The sequence below is a fragment of the Diceros bicornis genome, chromosome 34, assembly GCF_020826845.1.
Source record: "Diceros bicornis minor isolate mBicDic1 chromosome 34, mDicBic1.mat.cur, whole genome shotgun sequence".
Classification (NCBI taxonomy): Eukaryota; Metazoa; Chordata; class Mammalia; order Perissodactyla; family Rhinocerotidae; genus Diceros; species Diceros bicornis.
Window position 1 is genome coordinate 15054396 of NC_080773.1, and position 13499 is coordinate 15067894.

The window sequence follows — 13499 nt, forward strand, 5'->3', positions numbered from 1 at the left end:
TCTGCTTTCTGTCTCTGTGGATTTGCCTGTTCTGGACATTTCATACAGACAGAATCACACAATCTTTTGTGTCTGGCCTCTTTCACTCAGCAGAGCTTAAGTACAAAATCTTTTAATTAACTAGGAGAATGTCATTTAAGGTTTTCTGATACTATGGTTGTTTATTCAATCCACATCTGAATGGGCCTCTGATGGCATGTCTTCAAGCAATAGGCTCATTCCTTTGCTTCACATATTAATCAGTCCAGTTGTTGGATATGTGGCCAACTTCCCCTTTCTAGTACATCTGGGTTACCTTGGTGGGTTTTTTCCTTTCAAGGTACAAATTGCAAAGCTCTAAAACAACTTATTATGATGGAGAGGTCAACTTTGAATGTTCACAGTTCATCTGATATTACTAATTATGATCCTGAAACCTGGCCAATTGCCAATACTATTAATGGTACAGGACACGGTTATTCCATTTCTGTTGCTCAAACCATTCCATTTTCCCACCTGTTTGCCACTAAACAAAAGAAATTGGATTCTACCACAAGAACTATGGGATATTTCACACAAATCTGGGATGGATTTGTTTGTCTCACTCTTAGTTATGAGTCTTTAAGTACATGAGCACCTTTATGCTGGAACAGAGAAACCATTCCAAACAAAACTTACATAACTGTACCCAAAACATGGGATGGATATCCCTGGAGTCGTCAAAATACTATCATTCTTAAATAAAGCGATTGGTTTGGAACAGACTAGTCTCAAAAGCCAAAGATTTATTGGGTGGCACCCTTTGGAACTCAGTGGTTTTGTGGAACAAATGTTTGGCCTTGGCTACAACCTGGATGGCTAGGAAGCTGCGCTCTGAGGCCCCCTTACATGCAGGGAAGGATGTGTCCTAAGTTAACAACTGTTGCCAATCTTTCTCTCCTTAAGGCCAGATGGACTCACTCAGTATTCCACTGGTATAACCACATAGTGCTGTATTTTTTCCCTTCATAGGATTAGAAGATGTCATGTCACATGTAGAAGCCCTGACTAGATTTACTGAACAGGCCCCTACTGATACCCACACAGGAAGAGCTTTATTGAATACCGAGATGTCCTTAATGAGAAAGGCCGTCGTTCAAAATAGAATAGGCTTAGATACTCTAACTGCATCCCAAGGTGGCACATATGCTATAATTCAAACTGAGTGTTGTGTTTTTATACCTGATGAATCTTCCAATGTGTCATCTCTGTTAAAACACATGAACAAACAGCTGAATGCCCTAAGTGACCACTCACCAAGTCTCCATTTATTTAGTTGGCTCCCTTCAGGTATTGGTTCTCTTCTGTAATCCAGATTATAATTTACTTTTATTACTTCTTGGAATTCTTATATTAATCATAACATTCAAACTAATTACCGTTTTCTTTACTCAATGTTGTAAGACTGATATGCAAGCTAGACTAATGATTGCCCAACATCTTGAGCTGGTGGATCATTCTTATCATTTTGAATGAGCCTCTTTCTCTGATAAGGATTAATCTTAAGACTTATTCTTCTGAACGAAACACTTTATTATCATTACTACTATCTCTGTTCTATGGTTGTTAACTGTTATAAGTGATGATTACAAAATCTTGTTGAAGCTCATGTACAATATTTGTGCACAATCCAAAATTATTGACCTAAGGAAGGCTTCCCCCATCAGCATATACCTCTATGTCTGCTCACTAAGCTCAGCTATTTTCCCCCCAACCTGGATAACAGGGTAAATCAATAGAATAAAAGCCCAGTTCCGAGGGCCATGATGGACCCAGGGCAGGCAGCAACCACCCTGGCACCAAGGGACAATAACTTGATCATCAATACTTTCTATCAAAAGATTATCGATCACAAGGGGGAAAATGATGAAAATAGCAAGAAAATGAGAAATTTTCACATACCGAGGTATGGGGGAAGCCATTCTGGTTTAAATCTGATTTGGCCTAAAACTTGTTTATCTCAGAGAAGCGTGACTTGTGGCCCACTAAACATGCATTGTACATCTGCATCAAACATTTTCCCAAAGCAAAGAATGCACTCTTTAAAGATAGGGGTGAGTGTCTCCCTTTCTCTGACCCTGATACAAGTAGTTCTTCGAAGATGAGCTTTTATTCCCAAGGAACTAAGGTCAAGTTGACCTGCTGTGTATGTGCTAAGCTGTGGCAAAACATATCCTTGTGATTTGGGGCAAAAAAAATATATTTCTGTCATGCTTGCTGTATGTTCTTTGTTCTGAAGTGGTATATAACAATGTTGCAAACACAATTCCCCAGAGTGGTTTCTTTCCTGGGGAAGAGAGCGCTTCCAGGCTAGTCCTCACTTTAGCTCTTTAAATATCTCTCCTACCTACAGTTTGGTTATTGATTATTTGCATCAACAGTGTGTATCCAGAGACCTCCAGATACTAACAAAAATAGGCAAACCAGTTGTTTTGCTTAATTTTAGAGCCACGGTCTTCCAATTTGGTTTTAAGAAAAGCTAGTTTGAGGAGATCAAAAGTTCCCCATAATGGCCATTGCAATTCTAGACTGGTTAGGGCCTGCTTTTGGCTCACTTAGTTAAAAATGCACATGTAGGAGGCCCAAAGTTCTTAAACATAAACCAGGCCTGGGTTCCTGAAGGAGGGTTTACCTCAGAACATTTAGATGACTGGGATCCCATTTCTGAAATTTCTTCTGAAAATGCAAGAAAGTTGTAAAGTCCTGGCCATATCTCCAAAGGAATCTAAAAACAAAAGAAAAGTTGCTGAATTCCTAGCCCTGATTCCAAAAGAAATCTGAAAATTAAAGAAAAACTCTTGGATTGTCAGCAAGACTGAGCCCTCAAAGGAATTATGGTACCTTCAGAAAACAACGGAATACCCACCAAAGATGATGCCATGAACCCAAAGAAAGAGCCTTCTACCAGGAAGACAAGATCTCTCCCCTGAGAGGACAAAGCCCCTCCCATTTCTTAATAAAGTCTGAGAGCTCAAAACACAAGAAGAACAGAGCTCAGTATCTGAGAGGAGACTCACCAAACCGAAAGCAGGTGGCAACACACATAAACAGTGAGCACCATGGGCTCCGTGTGGGTACCTCACTCAATTCTGGGTGTCATTGTCTCTAGGGGATTGTCTCCTTTGGGTCCACTTTTCTGACATCATATATGTCAACTAAAAAGGCAAAATAACCTGTTATTTTATCTCAAAATGAGTTTATTCAGGAATAGCCAAAAAGAATTGCAATTTGGAATGTGCATACTATGGCAAACCATAGGCAAATCCAGAAAACCAAAGAGGGGAATCTGCTTTTATAGAGAAAAGGGGGGAGTAGGAAGGGGCTGTTCTAAACTGGAAGTCCGTTGGAGGAATGTAACAGTTCCAGATGGCAACAGTTTCTCATTGGCTGAGCTGCAGCGTATCTCATTGGCTGAGTTGTTGCTGAGTAGGGAGAAAATCTCCCCTCAGTAGTAAAGTAGTTTCACTTCTTGTCGGAGATGCAAGCATCTATCTGTCTCTTCCTGTTTGAGGTAATGGATGATACATGATAGGTTATGAGAGCTCCCCCTACAGGCCTTCCTGACTCTAACTTAGTTTAGGTTTCTTTTATTAATTTCCACTATACATATATAGATAGATATGTATCTCCTGTCCTATGCACTCTTCTTTCCATGTGACACTGACATGCCACCACTGAGATGTCCACTTTTCCCCTCCACTTGAATCTGGGTGAAATTTATAACTGCTTTGACCAATAGAATGCAGTGGAAGTGATGCTGCATGACTTCTAAGATGACGTCATAAAAGGCAGCACAGCTTCCACCTGGCTCTCTCTCAGGACACTTTGCTCTGCCCTCCACTCATTGATTCCCCATGAGACGGTTCCAGCAACCCAATCTCACTCCTATTGGAGAACCCCTTGACTGTTCCATCACAGTCTCCTAAACAACCTCAATTCCACACAGCACAACAACCAGCCAGAGGCCTTGGCAGAAGAACCAGTGCTTACTTTTCCTCCTGAAGTTATAGAGTAGCTATCACAACTCTCTTTCCAGCCACCTCCTCCAGTTGATCCTGAAGCCTGCAGTTTGTGGTCCCCACAGGGAGAAGAGAAAAATTCTTTAGCTCCATGTGTGACCTCAAGCACATACCCTTCCCTCAGCTGTGAAGGAGTAGCTCAGGCTGTCTATGGCCTTGTAATCTGAGATGCAATAAGCCCCTCACCCCACCACAGCCCCCAACCTCCCTTCTTCTGAGCACTGGGCCCTAGCATACACTGCACCTGCCTGGGGTTGAGGCAGAGAAAGATGGAACAGGGGACGGGAGGGAGTTACTTTGGCTGTTTGTGATCCCCATCCCCACCTCCATCCTCCCTGATGTAGGAACCAGCTGTGCCTCCTGCCCTTCTCCAGGAAACAGCCCCACTCCAGGCATGCCTTGACTGGGCCCATCAGCATGGGACAGGAGGCAAATAGAGGCACAGGGCTGAAGGCAAAGGCCAACCCTCTCCACGGCACCCAACCTTCCTGCTTGATCCTCCTACGTCATCCACCTCTAAGAACTCAGCCTTGGCAGTCATCGGGCCTGGTGTGAGTCAGGCTGTGACCTCAGGCCAGCGATTTCACCTCTCTGAGCCTCAACTCTAAGATGAGGATTTATTTACTTATATGTCACTTAAATAATACAAATATGGTTTTGGTGGTGAATTGCAGCTGATTTTCACTTTCAACTTAATTACTTCCTCATTTGTATAAAAATTTAAAAAAAGTAAAGTTATTTTTACTTTGAAAGAAAAGCTAAAAATGCCTTTCAATTCTTGGCACATACCGGGTGCTCAATAATGGATCATTTGTCTGTCTGTTCTTTGTGTGTGCACATTCATGCATGTGTGTGTCTTGGTCTTTCATGTTATCTCCATCATTGACTTAGTTTCCATCTTTCTCCATCATACCTCCTCTCTCTCATCTCCCTCACACTATCTTTGTCTTTGTAGATGTCTTACTTTCTTTCCTTAGAATCCTCATCTTTTTCAAAAATATTCACCCAGTGTTTGTGGTTGGACAAAGGGAGAAAGTCACACACAGAAAAGGAGGCGAGCAGGTGTTCTCGTAGGGTGGGGAGGGCACAACTTACGGAGAATGGGATGAAGGCTTCCTGCTTCCTGAAGTTGCCCTCCACATCCAGGAAGTGGCCAGGTTAGAAGACATCTGGTTTCTCTAAGTGGCATGGGTCATGGAGGACAGAGCTCATGACGGGGTACACAGTACTGTCCTAAAAGGGCACCAAAGCCAAGGGGACCCAAATGGCCATCAACAAGGAGTGGCTGAATCAATGATGGTGCATCCACAGTTGATAATAAGCTTCACCAACTGTATAGTCCACAGTTGGTGGCTAAAATAATTGACAAAATAATGAATTGAAATAATTCTTCCCCCTTTGGTTAATAGTTGTGTCCTGAGCTCTCCAGGAATCCCCACTGACTGGCCCCACCATTCTTCCCAAAGACTCTTTGGACTTCTCCATGATCCACCAACTAAAAGGGTCACATCTGGCTCAGCGGAGGCCTCCAAGGACCCGACTCTGAAACCAGGGCCAGAATCTAATCTGATGGGTAGTGCCCATTGGGTGATTAGATATTGCGAGTATCACCCCTCGGTACGTCGATACTCAGGAACATTTGCAACCATGGAAAAAATGAGTTAGAACCATAGGCATTAACCTGAAAATATATTGACAGCATATTCTTATATTATAAAAGGAAAGCCACACACAGACACAAAATAAAAAACAAATTGAAAATTGTATTAATATGAACATAAAGACAAGAGGGGAAGGAGATGTGCTCACTGTACACACAAGTTCCAAAGTGATAGATACAGTGTGAACCAATCTTTTTGTAGATGCATTTGCATGTGGTATATGTTCATGTAATTAAAGGAAAATGTGGAAGGAGAAACATCAAATTGCAAACACCTTCTCATGAAGGAGGAAGGTAGAGGAGATTATAAAATAGTTTTAGGAAAAAAGCTCCATTGCGTAACAAGTTTCAATAAGTATATGGTACTTTTTTCAGAAAGTCTAACATCTAATAAAGGTAAAATATAAGACAGAGAGAAGGGAAAGGACTTTTCTGTGTTTCTAAAATCTCTCTCCCTCCTGTAGACACCTGGAATAAAACTTCTCGTTGCAGTGCAGCAACCAGAGACAGGAAGCATTGACTGCAGGCGGACAGCACCTTCCAGCCAAGATTCTGTGGCCCTGCTGGTCTCACCTTAGGGAGATCATATCCGTGAAGTGAGTGTCTTCATGACAGAGTAGGGGACAGCAAAGGGGATGAGGTCACGGACTCTCTGAATCTTGTGGATCATAGCATCTGTATAAGGCATTATTGCCTGATTTTAAGGGCTGGGAGACGGTGTGGGCCGATCACTCTGTCGATCTCATCCAGGACTTTCTCTAAGAATAGTGAAGGTGGGAGGGGGTCATCAGTAGATACCCATAACAGTGGGCTCAGCCAAGCCACCCAAAAATTGACCTGCAGACTGGGGGGAGGGTCTTGTGAACTCTTTACTAAGATGTTGGGTTATTGTTCCTGCTCAATGAAAGTATCAAGAAAGTAAGTCAATGGCTTCTTTGTGGGGAAGTCTTGTCTGATGTAGTTATGCAAGGAATCATTTGGTTAAGGAAGGATCTGTAGACATTCATTGAACAATTAAAACACCTTTTTAAAAATAAAAATAAAAATGAGTTGTGGCTGGAACTTGGGTCTTGTCCTTCTGTTGACTGATTTGCTATGTGATCTTGGATAAGTCACTTCCCCTCTCTGGACCTAAATTCATTATCTGTAAAATAAGGGGGTTTGATTAGATGAAACTTTCTCAAAGTCTGGTCTACAGACCATCCATACAAGAACCAATTAAGGAGCTTTTTAATTAGTTGTAAGTCAGCAATATACTCCAAATAGTCAAGTTCTTTGTCAACCTCAAAGTGTCAACCTCAAAGTGTTCTGTCAAGACCCATGTGCTTTTGTAGACTGCAAAATGTCCTGCGAATGGTAATGCTTTGTGACTGGAGCGTGCTTTGTATACCATAAAGCACTTTACAATCTCCCAAGTGTTTTGCAAATTACAAAACACTTCGTAAGTACAAAAGTCCCTTCTAAACCATAAGGTGCTTCATTGAATGAAAAATATTTTGTAAATTCTAAGTACCTTGTCAACTTCAAAGAGCTTTGTTTGCAGCAACGCTCATTATAACTTACAAATCCCTACGGACGTGGATTTTCTATTTTTCAGACTGATCAGGACAGGCGTCTTCACCCATTAGCCAACCACTTTCCAGCATGGTCTCAGAGACCCTCGACTGTCTTCACCTCCACGCACCATAAGCCCAGCTCACCTAAGACACCCAGGTTCTTTAGAAGGAATAGAAATGCACAGCAGAGAGTGATGCTGGAGGTCACCATGCCAGTGAAGAACAGTGATAGCATCATGTGGACGAGATTCTTCTGGTGGAACTCACTCTCAGGATCGGAGCATTCCTGGTGGTGGCAATGGACAATCCTTGTTGCCTCCCCTTGCATCCATTTTAGTTTCTAGGTCCTCTTTTCTCCCCACCCACCTCCATGGTACTCTGTGCTGCTTTCTCTTTTTCCCTATTCCTCTATTTCCCTTTTTCTCTATTCGAGGCCAACAATGAAGCAAAAGGGTGGGCTCTAGTGCCAAACTGACTGGCATCGAGCTCAGGCCCTACCATTTACTAGCTGTGTGCCTTTGGGCAAGGAACTTAACCTCTCTGTGCCTTAGTTCATCACCTGGAGTTGTTTTGAAATTGTGTATGTAAGTGTTAAAGAAACATTATGGATTAATTTTCTGTTGCTGTTATTATCTTCTCTGTCCTTTGGTGTCTTTGCTCTCCTGATTGGCTCTTGATGCTGAACATCCAGAGGTAATATTGAAGATATTTAACAACCTGTGTGACTCTTACCAGACCAATCAGAACAGACATCAGCTTCCAACCAGTCAGAACAGACATGGGCTCTGACCAATCAGAATTGGAGGTGGCTCCTCAGGCAAGGGAAACAAAAGAAAAATAAACAAATGGGACTATATCAGATAAAAAAGCTTCTGCAAGGAAAAGGAAACCATCAACAAAACAAAAAGACAACTCACCAACTAGGAAAAATATTTGCAAATCATATATCCAGCAAGGGATTAATTTCCAAAACAGCTAAAGAACTCATACAACTCAACAACAAAAAAACAAACAACCTGATCAAAAAATGGGCAGAGGATATGAATAGACATTTTTCCAAAGAAGATATACAGATGGCCAACAGGCACATTAAAAGATGTTCAGCATCACTAATTACTAGGGGAATGCAAATCAAAACTACAATGAGATATCACCTCACATCCGTCAGAACGGCTATAATTAACAAGACAAGAAATAACAAGCGTTGGAGAGAATGTAGAGAAAAAGGAACCCTCATACACTGCTGGTGCAAATGCAAACTGGTGTAGCCACTATGGAAAACAGTATAGAGAGTTCTCAAAAAATTGAAAATAGAAATACCATATGATCCAGCTATTCCACTTCTGGATGTTTACCCAAAGAACGTGAAAACACTAATTCAAGAAGATATATGCACCCCTATGTTCATTGCACCATTATTCACAATAACGAAGACCTGGAATCAGACCAAGTGCCCATCAACAGATGAACTGATAATGAAGATGTGGTATACCCATACAATGAAATACTACTCAGCCATTAAAAAAGACAAAATCATGCCATTTGTTACAACATGGATGGACCTCGAGTGTATTTTGCTAAGCTATATAAATCAGACAGAAGAAGAGACATGTCATATGATTTCACTCAAATGTGGGGGATAAACAAACAAACAATCACATAGATAAGGAGAATGGATTGGTCATTACTAGAGGGGAAGAGGGTGGGTGTGGGCGAAAGGGGTAAAGGGGCACATATGTGTGGTGGCTGATGGAAACTAGACTTTTGGTGGTGAACATAGTGCAGTCTATACAGAAGCTGAAATATAATAATGTACACCTGGAATTTACAAATGTTATAAACCAATGTGGCCTCAATAAAATAATTTTTTTTCAATAAAATAATTTTTAAAGAAAAGAATGGGGGGCAGAGAACAGGAGGCCCCCTGCTGGGCCAGACCTTAAATCTTTGGTTGCTACCTCTTAAAGGCTTTCCAAGAGAGGAACACGGAGAGGCTGAGGAAGGAATGGGCAGCAGAGGGATTGGACTAGTGGCATTCCTACCAACGTGTAGTGAAGTCTTTCAACATTTAAACACAATATCATACCCAAACACACTAGCTCAATGTGAGTAGAGTGTCCACCACTCTCTTTCCCATTCACCCCAATCCAGCTCGGCCCTTGCTTTGTCTGTGCAGAGCAGGAAGGAATCAATGAAGTCCTTTGGGGCACTGGTGTCCAGCATTTTCCGGTGCCTCTCAATGTTCTCAGTGATAAAATCTCTCATCTCTTGAATGTTTCTGTACAAGCAAATGTGTGTGCCAAGAAAGTGTTTCAAGATGCCAGAGAGGAGTTCAAACACCTACAGGGAAGCAGAGAAGGCCAAATAACCTGTACAGCTCTCTTGGCTTCTGTTGTGGGTGTTGATGTTGTGCACTGCACAACAGAAACTTCTGAAGGGCACCATTCACCACGTGGACTTGGGGACTGTGTCTCCCAGCTAAGCAGACACATGCACACACACAGACTCAGTGGTGCGTGAACAGCTGTGCCCTGCCACAATCACTCTTACATCTGCTGAGGTTTCTTCTCTCAAAGCCCACCTTTGTCAGAGGTCTGATTCCTACCCCCCCATCTGACTCATTGCCTCACCTGGGAAGGTGCAGTGGGTAGCACAGAAAACCCAGTCTTGATGCCTTCTTGCTTCGGCATTCAGGACGGAGAGCATCTGATCCCTTCCCAGGATCTACCCCCCTCGATTCCTGGCCACCGTGGGATCCTTGGCCTCACCTGGCTGTAGAAAGAGCTGATAATGGTGAGGATTTTATTCAGTAAATTTAGCAGCCGTAAGAATCTGGTGTCCTGATAATTAAAGCACTCGCCAAAGACAATGGAACAGATGGTAATGCCCATGATGGAGTGAAAGAGGAAGGTGGGATCCAGTTAGGCCCCTGGCGATGAGAGTTCTGTCATGGAGGTCTCTGCTTTGCCCTTCTGGGTGGCTCTGACCAGGCTGGTGACATCTTGGCTTGGTTGACTGGTTTCTTTCTCTGTCTCTTGGGCAGCCCAGCTTTCACTGGGTCTCTGCATCTCACTTTTCTTTCTGGGAGTCTCCCCCTCTGTGTCTTTTGTTGTTTTTCTCCATCTCTGTCTGGGTCTGATTTTCTTGGTGCCCCTGTAACTTTCTCTGGTCTTGTCTCTGTTTCTTAGAGCCTCAGCCCCTTCTTCTCCACGCTCATTCTTTTCATGCCTCTTCTCTTTGTGCTCCCTCTCCTTGGCCTCATTGACACTCTGTCTCCCCTCATCTATTTCTATTTTTACCTTTTTCTTTCTAAGTCTTTTCCTTGCAGTTTCTGCTTCTGGATAGATCTTTGTCAGTGTCTTCAGTTTGTCTCTCTCTTACTGTCTCTCTGTCTCGGCTCTCTGTTTCTCTGCCTCTCCCCCTCTCCCTCTCAGTCTCTGTCTCCACTGTCTTCATCCTCTGTCTCCTTCTCTCTCTGTTTGAACACGTCTCCGCATCTGTGTCTCTGTCTCTGCATCTCTCTCCATCAGTCTCTGACTCCCTCTCATTGTCCTCATCTCACCCACCCCCTGCACGCCCCTCCACCCTTCTGCCCTGACCCAGAGCTCACCCACGAATTTCCAAAGCTCCTCCACCAGACACTGAGCCTCCTCCTGGATTTGTTCCTCCATGTTCTGCTTCCCCATCCCAAAGTCCCCATGGTGGCCAGAGAGAATCATTAAAGGGCCTTCCAAGACTTTCCACGGGCAAGGCCACACCTGATTGGTCCAGTACCCAAGGAAGGTTGGGAGAAGCCATGTGGTGTTCTCTCATCTTCTCCTCAATCTCCACCTCCATCCCCACTCACCAGTTCCCTGGAAGATGGGGTCAAGGTTGGTGATGTGACCTCAGCCAGAAAAAGCCTCAGCCTGATATACTGGGGCCTCCCTCACTGCCTCACAGCCACAAGGGATGACGCCTGGCCAGAGCCTCAGGTAGATCATGAAGACATCTCTGTTTTTCTCTTGCAGCTGTGGCGGCAGGTTCTCACTCTCTAACTCAGGAGAAAGGTCTCCATGCTCAAACCTGGGTCACACCTTACAGTGCAGCCCAAACACCTCTGGCTGCAGCCCCATCAGGGAAGAATGGAGACTTGAACTCCATGGCCTCCTTCAAGTCTCCCACGCATGCCCTCACCTCAAGTGTCCTTCTCTCTTGGCTTTTCCAAGAACCTCCCAGTTTTGGATTTTAAAAATGACAGAGTCTCCCCATATCTGAGCTCTAGTACCTCTCCCTCCCAATAGCCGCAGGACCACAGCTCAAAGCCTCCAGTCTATCAGAATTTCTCCCTCCAGTCTACATTCCCTCCATTCCTCCTCATAGGAATTCCAGAAGCTTCTCTAGTGGTCATGTTGGGTCAGATCATGGCTGGAAGAAGACAATCCCAAGCTCATCTGTGAGGTCCCACCCTCAACTGTTTTGCTGCCTCTGAGCTGGCACCTCTCCAGCCCCCTCCTGCTCTGCAACCATTTGCCTTCCCCATCTCACTGCCTGGAAGGACTTGAGAGAGCCCTGATGGTCTAGATACAAAATATTCCCCAGGAAGGGGAGAGGCCAGTGTCCAGAAGGGAGGTGACCCCGGGAGCTGGGGTGGCCCCAGAGTAGCAAGAGGCCAATGAGAACAGCGAGGAGCAGGATGGCCGAGAGGGCCAGGGTCCTCTCTGTACCTGCCTTCCCTCCTGCTGTCTCTCTTTTTTTTTTTTTGGTTTTTTTTTTTTGTGTGTGTGAGGAAGATCAGCCCTGAGCTAACATCCGACGCCAATCTTCCTTATTTTTGCTTATTTTTGCTGAGGAAGATTGGCCCTGAGCTAACATCTGTGAACATCTTCCTCTACTTTATATGGGATGCCGCCACAGCATGGCTTGACAAGCAGTGCATCAGTGCATACCCAGGATCCGAACCTGCAAACCCCAGGCCGTGGCAGCGGGGCGCGCTCACTTAACTGCTTGCGCTATTGGGCTGGCCCCCTGCTGTCTCTCTTAAAAGGCAGGCTGGTGTGTTGTTTAGTGTTTTATTTCCGTGGTTGCTGGAGGAGGGTATTCCAGGAATATATCATGGCAGATTCTGGATAACTCTCCAAAGGCCTCCCTCACTGCCTAAAGGTGGAAGGTGCTGCACAGGCCAGGAGTTGAGCATCTTGGCTGGGTCCCAAGGCTGCCTTCCAATTGCCCCTGGTTGGCTTGAGGTAGCTTAGTGGGCAATGCCCTTGAACAGAGAGCACCTCCCTCAAGGAAGGGTCGTGGTGCCAGCTGTGGGTATGTGCAGGCTGGGTTTAGGGTGGTTGCCCTGCAAGAGTGGCTCTCAACCAGTTTTGTCAGAGGGCAGCATTGCAGCATGAGGGATCGAGAGTAGCTGTCACTCAGAGTTGGGGCACCTTGTGCCCTTTGGGGATAGGGATTTAATCTGGACATCAGAGGAGAGTGAGTTATAGAGAAGGAAACATGGTCTGATGGGGGAAGCCTAGCACCATGTTGGGTAGGTTTGAGGATTGCCTGATTTAGCCATTCATTCATTCATTCATTCCTCCACAAATATTTTGAACAACTGTCATATGCCACGTACCGTTACAGGTGCTCAGAGTACAGAGATGACCGAGACAATAGGTTTGCCTTCATGGAGCTAGTATTGAGGTGCCAGAGAAGTTCACACCTCCAGGAAAGAGCCCTAGTGAACTAACAATAAATGCGTCACACCTAAAATGGCATGGATTACCACCTGACCAGGGACATCAGACCTTGGATGTTTATTTGAGTCTCAGGGGACTTGGAGGAGAACATCAGGGAATCATGTCACCAGTTTAGAATCACACAACTCAAGGGCCGTGGCTGAGGAGGCTGTTTCATAGAGGGAAGAAAAGGAGGAGACAGTAAGAATGAGGATTCAGGAGGACGATGGTGGCGTACAACTATGGTCTAAAACGCGGATGAACCTCGAAATGCCATGCTGAGTGAAAGACGCCAGACACAAAAGATCACAGATTGTGTGATTCCATTCACATGAAATATCCAGAATATGCAAATCCACAGAGACAGAAAGGAGACTGGTGTTTGACAGGGGCTGAGGGGAAGGGGGAATGGGGAGTGACTGCTAATAGGTGTGGGGTTTTCTCCTGGGTGATGAAAATGTTTGGAACTAGATATGGGTGGTGGATGCACAACGTTGTGAATGAACCAAATGCCACTGAATTATACACCTTAAAATGGTTA

At 44.5% G+C, this 13499-nt stretch overlaps 1 pseudogene; it reads right to left on the minus strand.

Annotated features, from left to right (window-relative positions):
• Positions 1-4219: 4219 nt before the first annotated feature.
• On the minus strand, positions 4220-12429 carry LOC131397986 (cytochrome P450 2B4-like; annotated as a pseudogene).
• Positions 12430-13499: the final 1070 nt, after the last annotated feature.